The sequence below is a fragment of the Sebastes umbrosus genome, chromosome 9 (genome assembly GCF_015220745.1).
Source record: "Sebastes umbrosus isolate fSebUmb1 chromosome 9, fSebUmb1.pri, whole genome shotgun sequence".
In the NCBI taxonomy this organism is placed as follows: domain Eukaryota; kingdom Metazoa; phylum Chordata; class Actinopteri; order Perciformes; family Sebastidae; genus Sebastes; species Sebastes umbrosus.
In genome coordinates this window covers 5,463,705-5,480,216 of record NC_051277.1, presented here as the reverse complement: position 1 = coordinate 5,480,216, position 16,512 = coordinate 5,463,705, and the positions used below count along the sequence as shown (strand labels likewise).

Here is a 16,512-nt window from a genome sequence, read left to right as displayed (position 1 = left end):
TTTATTTTTTAAATTTATTTATTTATTATTACATTGTATGTGTGCAGTAAACTGACGTGGGTTTCCATGTTAAGTTCATAATTTGAAGTTCTGGCGGCAGGATGAGAGCCTGAGAAGTAGCCGAACAGTACGGGGGTCATGCATTAGTGGAAAGCCAGTGGAGGTTGCTGAGTTTGTAACATCTCCACCCTGAAGGCATTGCCAGCTAAGTAAAGGATGAAGCTGCACACTGCATTACCTCAACTATTATTATTTTTTTTCCCTTCCACTCTAGATGAGTTTCTTCCAGTGGCTCAGGTCACTGTTGCCCCGGGGCGGATTATGGCAGTCGGGAGCTGTGATGTTCCTTAAGATTTCCGACATGTGAGGGGAGGGAGTGTGTGTCCATACGTTTGATCTTTTTTTTGTGTGCGTGCGCATGTTGTTTTTGTGTGTGATTGTGTGCGCTGCTTATTTGTGGGAATGTTTACTGGGGCTTAGCGTTCCTTGGCAGGCCAGCGGTTGACCTGATTTCCGTGTCACTGCGTGACTCACACAGGTTTGCTTTTTAAGGAGACAGTGAGGTCAGTGAGCGTGGACACTAAAGCCACAGACATGTCGCCTAAGTCTTATCCCACACAGCTGTGGCACAGCTGAATATGCATAAATATTCTATATTGGCTAAATATAGCAGTCCATCATTGTAAATATTCAGTCACAATACATTATGATTAGTGAGAGAGCATGTAAAATCATTTATGGTGTGCATTATTAAAGTCTCCTACATGGTAGGGCTCTTTCTTCACTCCTGACACCGCCATTAATGTGTTTACGCTGGTGAAAATAGTCTGTCTGAGAAATAGATTTTTCTTTTGCCAATTGTAAAAGTTTTATGACAGTCAATATGGCTGGAGAAGCAGCCCTTTCATTATTTTACTGGATCTGCTGCTCGCTGAATGGATGGTTCCTGCTTATAAACCTTGAATAATTGAACAGGGGAATCAGTCAATGAGAGGGGGAGAGGCACAAGGTCTTGATGGCTTGATGGCCGAGATGACAGCTTGTGAAAGAAAAAGACAGCAGACTGATTAGCCAATATGTCATATTGCTTCATCGCTGTCTGTAAACGATGCTCTCTCATCTCCTTTTTGCCCTCTCCCTCTGCCTCGTCCCCGTTCTTAGTCTATTACTTCCCTTACTTACTCTTCACCCCCACTTCTTCCTCTTTACTTTTGTATTACTCCAATGTCTTCCTCATCAACCTCGCTGCCTCCCCCCCTTCTTCAGCCTAATGCCCTGTTTTCTTTAAATGTTTTATTTAGCCTCACATCCTGCCTCCATCTATCCATCCCAATGACCCCGTGTCACTCCATGCAGAATTATTACTCTTGGATAGAACATCGGCTCAGTGGCGCCGTACTCTGCTCTCTCCGCATTATCCATTTATGGAGTATCCCCTTTTGTGGCGAGCCATCTTCCTATAGCCCTGTAATGATAGGAGTCTTGGTGACCCTGTGCATTTGCGCTGTAATATAAGACATTCTCATTAGTCCATGGATTGTGCTCCCTCTCATGTCCATTACATTAATTGCTACACATCACTGCCTGCCATGCCCCTCAGTATTCTGTTACACCGCTGGCATTCTCCGTCCTGCACCACCCAACTGTGGCCCACAATTTCTTTGCCCATGAAGATGGGAAAGGTAATTGAAAAACGTTATACAGCGAATTGGATAAGATGTTTTTAGTAAAAAAAAAAATCTCAAGGAGATAATCTGGCCAGTTTGTTTGTGGTTTGTTACACGAGTGGATGCCAATGAAAGAAAAAAATGTTTTCAGATCAAATAAATTGAAGCCAAGTGCCCTTCCACCCCCACACCATCCCTCTGTTGTCAGTCATCTCCGCTCATAATAGGGAAGCGGGCCGCTACCATAATTGCTTTGATGGTCCAGCCTGAACAAATCACTTCTGGGCATAAAGAGAGGCCTTGGAGATGGCAGCCAGAGAGAAAAGGTGCGAATGAATTAAAGCACTTTGCGTTCCTCTGGGGCATGTGGCCCAGATTTTTTCTTCAAAAAGGAGAGGAAGGAGTGTGGGGGTGGGGTGTGCCTCTTTTCCTCCAAGAATAAATGGCAGTAAAAGAAATAATATACATCCAGCCTCCATTATGCCAAAATGGAGAGCTTTTTCAGGGGGAACACAATGGCACTGACATAGTTAACTGGCAGGTGGAGAAAGGAGGATTTCAGTGGAAATAATCTGATTTTGAACGGGGCTCCCATCTATGGGAGAACCTCTGGTCATGCCTTTTGTGGAGGAACAAAAGTTTGGCCCTTTGGAAGCAAAGCTTTGAATGTTTCAGTAGAGCTGTGCGAGTGGGCCATGTGGATGTCCCAAGGCCCCTCAGTGCTGAGGATTGCAACAGGCAGACGTCAGACAGGGCCTTGTACAGCACACCTCGGCTTCCTTTGGCCCTGACAATGTCAGAGCTCCTTTTTCCTCCCCTCTCTTCCTTTATCTTCTTCATCCTTGAACCAAACAGAAAGGTTTTACTTCTTTGCTCTCATTCGACACTTGAATGTATTGGAATTGTAATCATTCTGAGGCTGGTAATCAGAGTCTCCGGCAGATGAATGAAGCAGGATATCATGCTATAACTATGCGGCGGTAGTGATCTCTCGGTATAAAGAAACTGCAGTCTTATCTCGGTATCTTGGTTTAACAGAAGAGGTGACGGAGAGTTAGAAGATATGGCTGGAAAGACATATATTGAGTAACAACACTGTTCATATCTCAAAAATCTGTGTAACATTTGTTTGAAAATACATTACAAACAAAAGGTCTGGTAGATGTAAATACAAAATGTTCAGTTCCCTGTGACTAACTGACGTGCTCATGATTCAGATATTTTCATTATTCTATTTTGCAGCAGAGGGGGGGATGGATAGATGGTGCCTTTAGCTGGTGGGTGACTGAGGAGAATCTGCTGTTTTCACTAAAAGTTCAATTATGACTACAAGCTGCACAGGGTGAAGTTGTCATGACTATGACACAAAAGCAGTGGGGCCATTTGACTAATCCTCCTACAACTCCACAAAACCCTCCAGGGGTCACAAGCCCCCGAAACAAGTCTCCACGGGTGTCTGGAACATCATTCTCTCCCAATGGCCTTGTCTTTTTTTCCCATGCAGGCGGAGGCACGCCCCTTGTTAGTTCCACCCTGATCCCTTTGCTTCTCTTTGACTCGCGCCACCAACACCAGCCTGCATCCCACAATTCCTTTGCTATCGAACTAAATCTCTGACCCCCTTGTTGGAGGGTATTGCTTTTGTTTGTGGTTGACAGGCCCATTCAATCCATCAGAGCTCCAGGTGCGGATCTCTTTGCAGAGGAATCATTTGTCCGCATAAATGCAGACGGTTGATTGCATCAAACAGATAACACTTATAACTTGAAATATCTATGAAAAGAAGAAAATCTTTAAATCTGTCAAATATTTGTGTGTCATCTGCCCAAAAAGTACAAAAGAACTAAAAACAAAGACGACGAAAGTGGTATATTTTCCGGTCAACTTCAATACCTTATTCTCTCTTTTAATGGATTTCTTTTATGTCTGTCTCGACTATCACTACTTCTACATCGGCCTATAAGGACGAGCGGTGGATATAATTGCTTTTCATATAATCGTTTTGTCGCTTTATTGTCGACAAGAGCACAGTTTTCCTTGTCAACTTAAGTTAAGCACACTCGTTTCCTGCACTCATTTGAAAAGTGATTCTTTAACAAAAATGAGGTTGCATACATCTGCACGCAACAAAGTACAGCCATTATCCCTGCCGACTGGCTAATTAAGGAGTCTCTCTGACTTGCCAAGAAGTGTGCAGCGGGTCCGTCGCCATGCATCCAACCATGTGTTTCAGGGAACTGTCTAAGGCATTACTCCTACCCTCCCTCCATCCATAATTAACCTCCCTCCATTCATAATTCAGATGTGTTCTTCACACATCTTCTGGTGATATGACATTATTTTGCAGTGGCTAAACAGACATTGTGACGCCCCTGGTGTACGGGCATGTGTGCGCCTGCCTGACATACTTTTGACTGTCGAGGCTCCACCCCGGCCACAAGTGCACGCTGGAAGACAAAAGCTGCATTTTCTTTGTTATTTTACAACTGCAGGATGATTATATGGGCTTATGCTTTTACTATGGAGGTTTTATACTTTTTAGTTTCATTGTTTTTAGATGGTATGTGACATGAAAGACACCTGTGCTTCCAGCTAGAGATTAAATAATTACCGCACATGCCATCAATTGAATATGGTTGCGTCCATACTAACATGCTATTGAGTAGCTAAAACAGTATGTGAGATATTTTAGTATGTCCAAAACCTTAGTATGAAACCAATAGTACGCGAATTGCATACTATTTCTGGTGAAATATTACAGTATGCAAACACATCGACACTACAGTGGCATAAAATATCCCACAATGCAATGCAGTACTGTTGACAACACTCATAATGGACGTTGAAGATAGGGCTGACCCGAATGCTTCAAAGCTTCGACCGTTGCCATGGTATTCAACCTCCAAATCACTATTTGAATGCTTTGTTTTTTAATTTTTTAATATATATTTATAAGTATGTAATAATAATGTTTAAATCCCAAAATAACCCATGGAATAAGGAATGTTCCCACGACATTATTCATTATTCATAATCAACATTAATCATTATCAGTTATTCTCAAACGGATATCGCTGTTTGTTGTGTGTAGAGGTGCGTGTGTGTATAGTAGTGCAGCAGCAACACTGTACCGGGCACTGAAACAGGGGAGATGGAAACAGACAGAAGAACATGTCGGCCTGCCGCACCACGACGCGCCGCGCAGTGCTGCACAGCAAAGCTTTGAATACCTTAGAATATTTCTCACCGAAGCTTCAAACCCCAAAATATGTTATTCAGGACAGCCCTAGTTGACGGACAGCTATGTAACGTCAACAACGCTTCAATTTAAGTGTAAGTATAAGATTTCACATTGCTATAGGCGTAATATATATTTTAAATAAAGTCAGAATTTGATTCTCACAAATCGTTGGTTTGGTCGCATGGGGTTGGCACGGGTTACCATGGTTACACGTCTCCAACCGGCAAGGAGGCTCTCAGGAAGTGACAACGTAAATTACTGCTCAATGCATCCGGAAAGATAAATACTACTGTTTGTTCACACAAAAGTATGTTGAACGATAGTACACATATCTACTGGGTATGTAGTGCATTGTATGTGCTTTCAGACACAGCCTATATTCACCTTTGTAGCTACTCAAACAGTCAAAGGTCCATCAATGATACATAGTTTAGCATAGGCTGAAGAAAATGCTTTTCATATTAAGAGAGAACTCATAACTTGCTGTTCAGAGCATATTAGGAGTAATATGTTTGCCTTTTCAAGGGCAGAAGTGTTGAAGAAAGGAAAAGAAAGTGACGGAGAAAAGAAAGAAGGGAATGCATGAAGGCATCAGGTGACAACAGAAAGGTCATGAGAGAGAAGAACAGAGACTTAGAGAGAGAGAGCGAGAGAGCGACGGAGGAGGAGAGTAGGCATCCCATTGCCAAAGCAGCACTCAATATTGTGTCCAGTCCTGAAGGATGTGACATATTTCTCCAGTCTTTGTTGGCTGTTTTAATCAGCTTACATATGTCCTGGATGAAAATTGAATTTGTCTGGAAGAGAGGGAGATACTATTGGCTCTACCAGTGCTGCCTCTTGTTTGTGTCTGCACACTTGCTTGCGAGTGTCTGTTTGTGTGTGTCCGTGCGCGCGTGCAAGCATTGTCCGCACCAGAGCCAACCAATTCATAACAGCGATGCATTGTGTTCCTCCCATACATCATTGTCAATGCAGCTCACCTCTGCAGCGCCAGCTTATTTAATGGCCACGACCTAAACTCAGAGTGCGCAAAAGACCCCCACTCCCCTTTTCTACCCATTTGCCCTCTGGCATTTGGAAGTGTTTGTGTTGGTTACATGTGTGAAACAGACGATGTGTGTGTGTGTGTGTTCATTTTCTGCTGTGTAAACGCAGGGTTTATAGAAATGGTTTTACAGTATTATCGAATGTTATACAGTCAAGTCAGTTTACACATTGAAGCAACCCACCTGTGATTCAACAACTTGCACATACCTCACCATATGCTGCCGTACTGTGCTGTCAAGACAGCTGAAGATTGCACCCAGCTTCATCTCGGGTTTAGGATGCCTGTATATGAAGACACACTCCATTAATCTGTCCGTCTACTGGGGGTTTTGAACAGTCTGTGTGGCGCAGCTAGACTTCCCTCTGAGGAGTCCGTCCCTCGACAGATCACCACTTTATGGATAGCATCTTTTTTTTATTATTTTGAGCCAGTGCAATCTTTTTTTTCCGCAGTTATGATTGATCACAAATATCACACAGTGTGTTCCTGACTTGCAGCAGAGATTTTTAAATAGGGAAGTCTCGCACCTTTGAACTGCAGAGTGTTGCCGGAGTGAGTCGAGCGTTCTCTGAAGAGGAAGGCCGAGATTATTCCTTCTTTTCTGTGATGCACTCTTGCCCTGTCTTTTGTTCATGGAAGTAGGGCATGTCAGGTTGAAGAAAAAAAGGGCAGCGTAAGATACAGTACTGATACAGACATCCTGTGGAAAACTTCCTGCTTTGGGAGTAAAGATTTTTTATCAAAGACTATGTTAACATTACGTCCAGATGTGTGATATATATGCAAGTATACGCGATGTTGCTATTACTGTAGGCTCCATCCTGCTGCCAAACTAACACAACCTCCAGAGTAGGTCACAGCTCCTCACAAATAACTAAATACAGTACTGTACCTGCTCTTTTTAGGTCACTTCATTTGCATGGGGGTGGTGCTTTCGGGAGGGCGGTGTGGGGGGTTATAAGGCATTCTTGATTCAGATGCAAATGGGACAGTTATCAGCAGCCAGGACCTGATGAATAATGGGATGTACAAAACGCACGGCCCTGCATAAGGAAATGAAAGAGCGCCTCTTTTCTGCTCCACTGATTTCATTATAGACACTATTATTGGCTTAGAATGGCAACATCTATTATCTAGAGTCAGAATGTGACCACTTTTTTTTCTTTCTTTTTTTTTTTTCGATGCGGACAGTCTTTTACTACTGTCAAACCTCATCAAATATTGCTGCCCCAGATAGGGCAACAGGCACAATGTGGAGAGTGGGAGCCTTCAGGCGGTGGTCAGATATAGGAACTGTTAATGTCTCTTTAGCCTTGAGATGGAGCTCTGCCCTGATGACTGTAGCTCATGTCTCCAACTTTCCTTTTTCAGTTTTTGCTTATCATGCAGCAGCTTTATGAAGGACATTTTGGTTCGTCTCTTTGGCCACTTAAAGCAAAATTGCACCGCTTAAATCTGTAATTATTTTTAATCTATATATTGTTGTTGTGCATTTTTTATTGTAAGAACGTGGTAGCACCAGTGGGAAACCTCCGGGTCTAAAAAGTGAAGCCAATGCTGAAGTGCCTTAAACTTGCATTCTTTCTAACACCCAGCAGGGGGTGACTCCTCTGGTTGCAAAAAGAAGTCTGATTGTATAGAAGTCTATGAGAAAATGAGCCTACTTCTCACTTGATTTATACCTCAGTAAACATTGTAAACATGAGTTTATGGTCTCAATCGCTAGTTTCAAGTCTTCTTCAATACAGCATGATGTTCATTTAGTAAATTATGGTCCCGTTTAGAGTCAAATAGACCATAAAGTAGGGGATGCTTTAGGGCGTGGCTACCTTGTGATTGACAGGTCGCTACCACGGCGTTGTCCGGGTTTTCGTCTTCCAACTTTAACCCTTTCACGGTGTGTTTTCAGTTCATGAAAGTTAATTATAACATTTTTGGCCAAACTTGAGGCTTCAAAATAGCAGTCCACAAACCAATGGGTGACGTCACAGAGACTACATCCACTTCTCATATACAGTCTACGAGTAGCACACTAAAACTGGTATAGAAATGTTAAGCAGGGTGTTGGGTCACACTTTTTCCAGGAGACAATGCCTATAGAGTAATAAATGCATTTTTTAAAGCTGTCTAGTTGGCGGAAGACATTTCATTCTTTTAGACAGCTGAATAACAGCGACAAGACACAACATGACATTCGTTGTACTATTCATATATCGTCTTTCAACTGCAGCGTTGTACCTGACAAACTGAATTGCTCCTGAATTGCCTGTAATATGGGGACGAAAAAAAAAGTGAAAAGTAGATCATTTGGAGTGGAGGATCTAAGAATAGAAGAGAGCCTGTGGCAGAGGGCAGAGGGAACAAGGAGGCACAGGGATTGGCTGTGAATAAGACTCACTGACAATGTGATAACACTGTAACTAACCTCTTGGGATTTGTAATGTGTTTCTTTACCTTAGCTAATACTACCCTCTGACTTTCCCACTGAATTCTCATATCATTTCATAATGTTCTCATTTTGGAGACTTTTATAGCAACAAATTAGGTAGAGCTGCAACAAGGAATCTATTATTTGTCAGCTATTAAATTAAGCAACAACTACTACTGACTATCTTTGACTTGTGAACAAATCAAGACATTTGAGGACGTGATCTTGGACTTTGGGAAACACTGATCGACATTTTTCACCATTTACTGACATTTTATAAACCAAATAACTAATCAATTAATCGAGAAAATAATCAACAAATGAATAGACAATGAAAATAACCGTTAGTTGCAGCTCTAAAATTAGGTGTTTATTGAATATTGCAGTGTTTCATTTACAGTTTAAGCTGTGTGTCACATCACAGGGCTTGTTAATAAGGATTGAGACACAATTGAATATATTCCGAATGATGTTGGTGAGGTAGTTTCTTCGTGATCTTTAGGAATATTACCCACATACACGTAAACATGAAATCTGCAGAGCCTACGGGGAAGGCTCCCAAAATTCACATCCTGCCACATACTCTTTTTTGAAGATGTTCCTAATCTGCCTTTTCACATAATTTCTGCCGGATCACTACAGGCACAAATGTATGCGGCTACCATGACAAAAAAAATAAAAATCTTAATTTGCGTGTTGGTTTGAGGATTTCTAAGAACCCTTGTTTTAGATAACAGACAAAAGGTAGATCTTGGACAGTCTTGCCGTTCCTGTATCCCAAATGACTAACGCGCTGCCCCTGAAGCACGCGATTACAATACACCTCCAGTCTAATCCCTAAATTACCCCGCGACGATCGCTATCTGTCTTGCAAAAATTGAGTAAGCTGGCAAGGTGGCAGAGGAACAAAGTGGATAACAATATCTTTGCCAGCCGCGGCGTAGGACAGACACTTTTTTTATCGGAGGGCCCCTGCATGTTGTGAAGTTAAGCAAATTGGTTCTGCTTTCAGTGAAGCACTGTGTAGTTTAGGTGCATTATAAAAGGGGTTTACGACGCCTCTTGCCAACCCGGGTAGAAACATTCTTTTCTTCACAAAAATATCTGGCTTTGCTTAGATTATGTCTGTTTCTATTCCTGGGCTTGGTGTGTTGGGGTTCAATTCGCCAGGCCCTTCACCTCTCAGAGCTTAGCCTTAATCTGCATTTAACGGCGGCCCGGAAAAGACAGAAGTGATTATCACAACGTTATATGCTCAGAAGCCTTTATTTAATAATTTGCTTTAATGTCTTTGACTCTTTTTAATGTGTCATATTATGACAGAGGCAGAGGTTAGGTTATTTCTTTAAGAGGATAAACAAATAATCTGAGAGTATGGGGAGACAGCAGCTAATTTTAGTATCTGAGAATTCCCCGTTTAATTGTGTTGTATTTTTTTTTATAGTCAAGTCGCGGGCGAAATCGGTTGGGTTTCTAGGACAAGGGTTTGATGTAAATTGGATATAATTCAGTGAAAATAGCTGTTAACAGGATCATCATAGGGGAGCCACAAAGGGGTTGAATTAATTGATCAGTCTTTACATGCAGCGCTGCATGTTTTATAATGCAATTCTTGTTCCCCGTGACAGCTACGCTTCTTTTTTATTTGTTCAAAAATGTCGAGCTTTTAGTAGATTAATTACACTCCTTGTTGTAGCGTTGTTCTCCTCACTTCCCCTTTCGTTTACTGTCATATCCAGGAAACCTTCAGGCACCTTCTCCCCAGCACACACACACACACACAGACACACACAGACACACACCACCCCCTCTCCTCTGGTCTTGTATGTAGTCCAAGTGATTGGATGAATAAGTTGTGCCATCCCATATGGTGGGCTGTCCTGCTGGATCTGATCACAGTAGTGAATGAAGGAGCCCACGAGTCACCACCGGTTTGTTCTGCCGCACTTGTCACGCTCCGCTGTCGCATACTTCCCTCTCTCCCTCCGTCCATCCTGCCAGCCAACAGACGCCATGCCTTTTAAACTCTCTCGCCCTGTCGTTCACTGTCTCCCTTTCTCATGCGCATCATAGCAGCAATCTTTTTCATGCCCCCCTCGTGCTCCTCCTCGTTTTTCCTCCTCTGTCACACACTCTCTCTCTCCTTCCCTTTCTTTTCTTTCTCTCTATCCCCCCCAGATGAGGTAAAGTCTGCGCCCTGTTCTCTGACAGCCTAAACGTCAGGCTGTTCCCCGAGCTCTGCACTTCCTTCACAGTCAGCGCCGACATCATTGTCATTTATAAACATTTTATGCCAGCTCTGTAGGGTAATGGCTAATTTCTCCCACCACACGGCTCTTCATTAAAAGTTGATTTTCTGTCAAAATGTATCCCAATCAAATTAGCTGCAGCTACTTGGACAATTTTGGTTTACCTCGGCATGTGTCTGAGTTGCTCACTCTGGTGCATCCATGGATGTATTTTTAATCAGTAAAGATGTTCGTGTATTTGCTTGAAAGGAGCTAGTTTAATCTAAGTAAACATTATGTGGTTAGATAAGTGATAAAGCACAACGAGATGTCTTGATATAAGACAGTAATAGTTGAGATTGAGGTGATGGGTTTCCTCCACCCACAGCATTATTTCCCTGGATCAGGACACCTCAGAGGTCATTAGTGTGACAAGCCGCTGCCACTCACCAAAGAACGTAATAGAGTAGGTTGTGTTTTAATTAACTGAGGACAAATAAAAGGTTCAAAAAGAGATATTTAATAAACAACACGCCTGTCTGTCTTAAAGACAGCTTGATAACGTCATCAGCTTAAGTGCTGCCCACAAAGACTCAGTTGAATAGACCTTTAGACGAAGGACACAACAGACTTCTAAAGCTTAAACGTTGGAAGGAGATTTACACACCGGAACGTGACTTGTACGTTAGACCCTTTGCCTTTTACCTCCTCATTGTTAATCTCTGTATGTCCCATAGTATATATTGGTTTTTGACCGCTGACATCTCGGTTTTTCGGCATCACCATCTTGTTTTTTTGCAACCAGAATTGACCCGAGAGGGTGGAGTTAATGGTGCCTTAATGGGGTCGTTTTTAGTTTTTAAGAGTCCATATTCACAACCTTGTAAGTGGAAACTCTCTGAAAGCTCAGAGTTCACGAGTTGTGACGTGTTTGTTGACGTTGTCAGAAATGGCGGAGGCCATGGAAGTTAACTTTTTGGTGCATAAAAAGTGAATATATTATAATTTTAGTTGTATTTTGTTTTTCTTAGTAATTTCGTTTTTTCATTTTGAGGAAAATGTTGACATTTCAATCCATCATCCGTCATGCCTTTGCATTTCCTGCATTATGTTAACCACTTGCTAGCTTGCTAAATTGTTAGTCTCTGTGGCTTCTAGATGCCAACAGTAATGTTAATATTGCAGTTGCTTAGCAGCGGTGTTCTCACGACTTAACCACTTCAACGCCAAGCATATTTTGTACACGACTACCCATGTTGTAAATTCAAGATCACGAGTTTCATTTGAAGGCACCATAAGTACAACCAAACGCTGAATAAGACATTTATAGACGACCAAACTGTTACATTTAACTTTCATGAACTAAAAACACACTGTGAAAGGGGTTAAAGTTGTAAGATGAAAACACAGACTACTCCCAGACCGGACAACGCCGTGGTAGCGACCTGTCAATCACAAGGTAGCCACGCCCTAAAGCATCCCCTGCTTTATGGTCTATTTGACTCTAAATGGGACCATAATTTACTAAATGAACATCATGCTGTATTGAAGAAGACTTGAAACTAGCGATTGAGACCATAAACTCATGTTTACAATGTTTACTGAGGGAATAAATCAAGTAAGAAGTAGACTAATTTTCTCATAGACTTCTATACAATCAGACTTCTTTTTGCAACCAGAGGAGTCGCCCCCTGCTGGCTGTAAGGAAGAACGCAGGTCAAAGGCACTTCAGCATTGGCTTCACTTTTCAGACCAGGGAGTTGCCCACTGGTCAGGATATGTGTCTTCATCTTATGCTATTGGACCATGCTGTCTTGTATTTGCTCAAGTGCAGCTTTACACACAAAATTGCACACATGCACACAAACAAACTTCTATTCCCAGGCGGAAATGATTGATGGAAGATGGATAAGCGCAGGGAAGCCTCGGTGAGATTCATCAATTTGGGTGCAGGGTGTGTGTGATGGTCAGCTGCGGGAGGCCGGCGCTCAAGCTACTGTGATGCTACTGGTGTTGTTCAATATTAGGGAAATCGATGCATATCCAACAGGTTCATCACTCCACACATGCTCGCTCATATGAACGCTGGGTCTAAAAGTAGCCCCTTGTTCCAAGAGTGGAGACATCTATTCACTGCTGTTTCCCCATAACATTAAAAAAAAACTTTTCATGTTTGGCAATTGCTTCTCTCTTCCTTGATGCCTTCCACCCTCCCTCCTCTTCTCCGTAACATTCTCTAGTTTTCTTGCTTTTATTTATGTTCCTTTCTTCTTCAGTATTATTTTTCTGAAAAGGAAAATCAATACACTCCTTTTCTCAGCCGTGAGAAACAGCTGAGAAAGTAAACACTTACAATAAGGCTAGAGTGGTATTTTCTGTTCAGACTCCAAGTTTTTTGCTCATCTAAAAGTGTGTGTGTGTGTGGGTGTGGGTGTGGGTGTGTGTGCACATGCTCTTTGTCTAATTATCTACTTTTGTCATGTTGCCACAAAGAAACCACTGGGTGCTGGAGTGGCTGATATCAGGAGCATATCATCGCCGTGGAACGACTGCACTGGCGATAGTGTTAGCAGTGTCTAAATTACTGCTCTCTGAGGCACTGGCTGCTTTACCATCATTAGCAGCACGGCCATTACATAGATTGGTGAAGGAAGGGTGCTGAGGCGCTGGCAGGAGACCAGCTGAGCATTCCTCCGGCTGGCAGGATCATTCAGGAAGTGAAGTCTGTTTCCGCCACACAAACAGCCTTCTCCCCCACTACGTCTCCATCGAGACCTGGCTGCAGCCTGCAGGAAAGCTGGAGATTAGGTGTGTGTGTGTTTGTGGCCATGTACTCCTACTATCATTGTGAGGTCTAAATACCCTCATGAGGATTGTAAGGGTTGGAAATTTTTTTTTAACTTCTACCAAGTTTATTTCAGTTATTTCTAGGCCTGTCAAAGTTAACGCGATAATAACGGGTTGTTTTAATGCCACTCTTTCTTTAACGCATTAACGTAACTTGTGATTTATAAGGTTGTAGCGGGCTCCATTTTAAAGCTAGAGTGAAGATATAGCATCATATGAAACTAGATAACCTAAGGAATCCATTGGTACCAACCATGTCATACTAGCTCGTCGTGAAGGATAAATAATGCTCCAAATATACGCTAATTTTGGTGAGGAAAAACTGGCATGGCCATTTTCAAAGGGGTCCCTTGACCTCTGACCTCAAGATCTGTGCATGAAAATGGGTTCTATGGACCACTCCCATGTTGATAAGAGTATTACATACTTGACAAATCTCCCTTTAAGGTACATTTTCAACAGATAAAAAATGTGCGATTAATAAATGTGCTAAAGACAATCATTCAATTTTAGGTTGTGGGATTGTAAACGGAAGATTTGACACCATAATGCATTTTTTGTCCTCACAAACAAAGAACAAATATGTGTGTGTGTGTGTGTATGCGTGTGTGTGTGTGTGTGTGTGTATGTGTGTGGGGGGGAGAGAGAGAGGAAGAACACAGTGGAGGAAGGTCGGAGTTATTAGTCCAAAATCTCGCCTAGGGCGCCAAATGCCAGGCCTGGAGGCAGTGAGCAATCACTCTAGTACGACTGCTGCCACTTCTATCAAGTAACTCAACCTTTCATGAAAGAATAGTGGCCCACTCTACGTGTCGTATTCTGTTACACAACCATACACTCAGCTGTAATGTGACCTCTGCCTATAACATTACTTAGTCAACGAAGGCAAAGGAAGTGTTTATTGATGCCACGTTCCATCCACTGCAGCCGGGATGACATTTCACTGACGCTCAGTAGAGTTATTATGAGTGATGACTTAAAGTACATGTGTTTGTGAGCGTAAGTGACAGAGCGAGAAAGATAAAATAAGGCATGGCTCTGCATTTAGTCGATTACAGGGTGGATATGGGAGTGAGCCAGCATGAAGCCGTGCGAAAGCTACATCAAGAACAGGGGTTGGAGTGGAGAGGGTTCACCTTGCCAATAACATGACATTTTCCACCAGCAATAATGCAGGCTTAATTCGGCTCTGAAGAGCATCTGGTGCAAATTGGACATAGTTGCTCTTTAGCATCACTCCATGAATGATGGGCCTTCTATTTATACCTCTCTCCAGTGTGATAATGGTGTCGAGGCGGTTGACGTGATGGCCCGCTGTTTACGTGAGATTCATGTAAATGTGGATTTAAAGAATAGCCGGGAAACGAGACAGCGTGTGTGTTCGTGCGCACGTATGCACATGGACATGCACCTGACTTTGTTTGTGTCCATATGTACGCGTGTGCATCTGCATGTACCTGTGCATGTGGTACCTGGGTGTGTGTCGTCGGGGGCCACTGAGGAGGAGCATGTTAACCAGAGGAGCAGCCGGTCCACCAGATGTTCCTATTCCCACTAGGCTTGTCACAAGTGGACCTTTACTTCTCTCCCTGCAGTACACACAAACACACCCACTCCCACAAACACAAACACACACACACACACACACAGAGGATTTCTTCAGCAGACTATACATAGTACACGCACAGCAAATGTAAAGCTACTTTATGCTGTTGCCACTGTAGATTTGCATACAATGAGGATCCTGTTCAAAGGGGGGCTAAAGTGACGAACATGTAAACCCACCTGGCAGCAATGATAAGACTCTTTTTCTTCACACCAACAGTATTTCAGATCGTGTCTTTAGAAAATCGAAAGCGTTTCTTCACTGCTCTCAAGTGTGTATTGTTAATTTATTTGAGTATGTGAGGAATGCGCCGTGTTTTCAGCGAGAAACCGTCTGTGCACACAGAACAGCACTTTTGACAATCAATGCCAATTCCCAGTGCCATTTCCCCAATGCCACTGGTTATTTGCTCCCCTGCGTTTGGTGTAGTGGGCTCGTTCTCATCTTCATATACCATGGTTGGGTGGCTTTCACGGTGCCATGATCCTAGGTAGAGGATGTGGCCATTTGGAAATGTCATGAGAAAGGTCGAGACCATCATTGCGGCCCAGTTCAACAGGCTGATTTATGAGGTTCTAGCAAATGAAATATAGTAAGGGGCTAGTAGAACAAGCAGGCCCCTATAGGCACCCCAAAGGTCACCTAACTTAATTTCAATTAGGCCAGGGGGAGGCCAGGAAAATATGTCACTGTTGGAGAGAGTGCTGAGGAAATGGATTTACTTGTAATGACATTGTGTTTATGGGGATTAAGATAAGGCTAATCAATTGAAGAAGGTGGCTATGTTAGCACAGCACTGATTGACGGGTTTAGGAAAGTGATGCCAAATGAAATAATCGTTCTAGTGAGTTCCACACAGTGGCACAATGCCGTATATTGTTTATTATTTACAGAGGGGGGAAAAATGCAAGTCTCAGTGCTTCCTCTACTCCCTATCAATCACACTGGATTGTGCCCGCACTGAATGCCATCAATTACTGCGTTCTGTTTGACACATGCAACACCAATTCTGATTAGCCGACAATTCTCCGGAAATAGCAGCATTGTAAAGAACAAACGGCTTGACATTTTAAATATTTAAGTCAAAGTTTACCGCCAAATCCAACTGCTTTCAACCCACCACCTCCCCGTCACTGCATATGTGTCAAAAGCACCCCCCACGCAAAACGAAATGAGTCACAAATTGCCAGCAAATGATTTCCTGCTCAGGGAGAATAACAGGGTCCCCACTCTGCCTTTGATTCAGGGGCTTTTTTCATCCCTTCTTTGTTTACCCGCGCAGTCTAGCAGCCGCTCCTCTGGAATCCCTATTGATAGCTGTCTGACAGGGGGGCCGGGTGGCTAAGTAGTCCAGAGGGGGTAGTGCAGTTTGTGGCCGCACACTGTATGAATGTGGTAGAATGTATGGCATTTTGTGTATGTCTTAAAGGAGCAGTGTGTAGGA

At 42.8% G+C, this 16,512-nt stretch overlaps 1 protein-coding gene across 8 annotated transcripts in view; it reads left to right on the top strand.

Moving 5' to 3' along the window:
- The window catches only part of diaph2 (diaphanous-related formin 2), a 447,791-nt gene that overhangs the window by 406,090 nt on the left and 25,189 nt on the right, over positions 1-16,512 (top strand). The gene's annotated exons all lie outside the window — the stretch shown is intronic.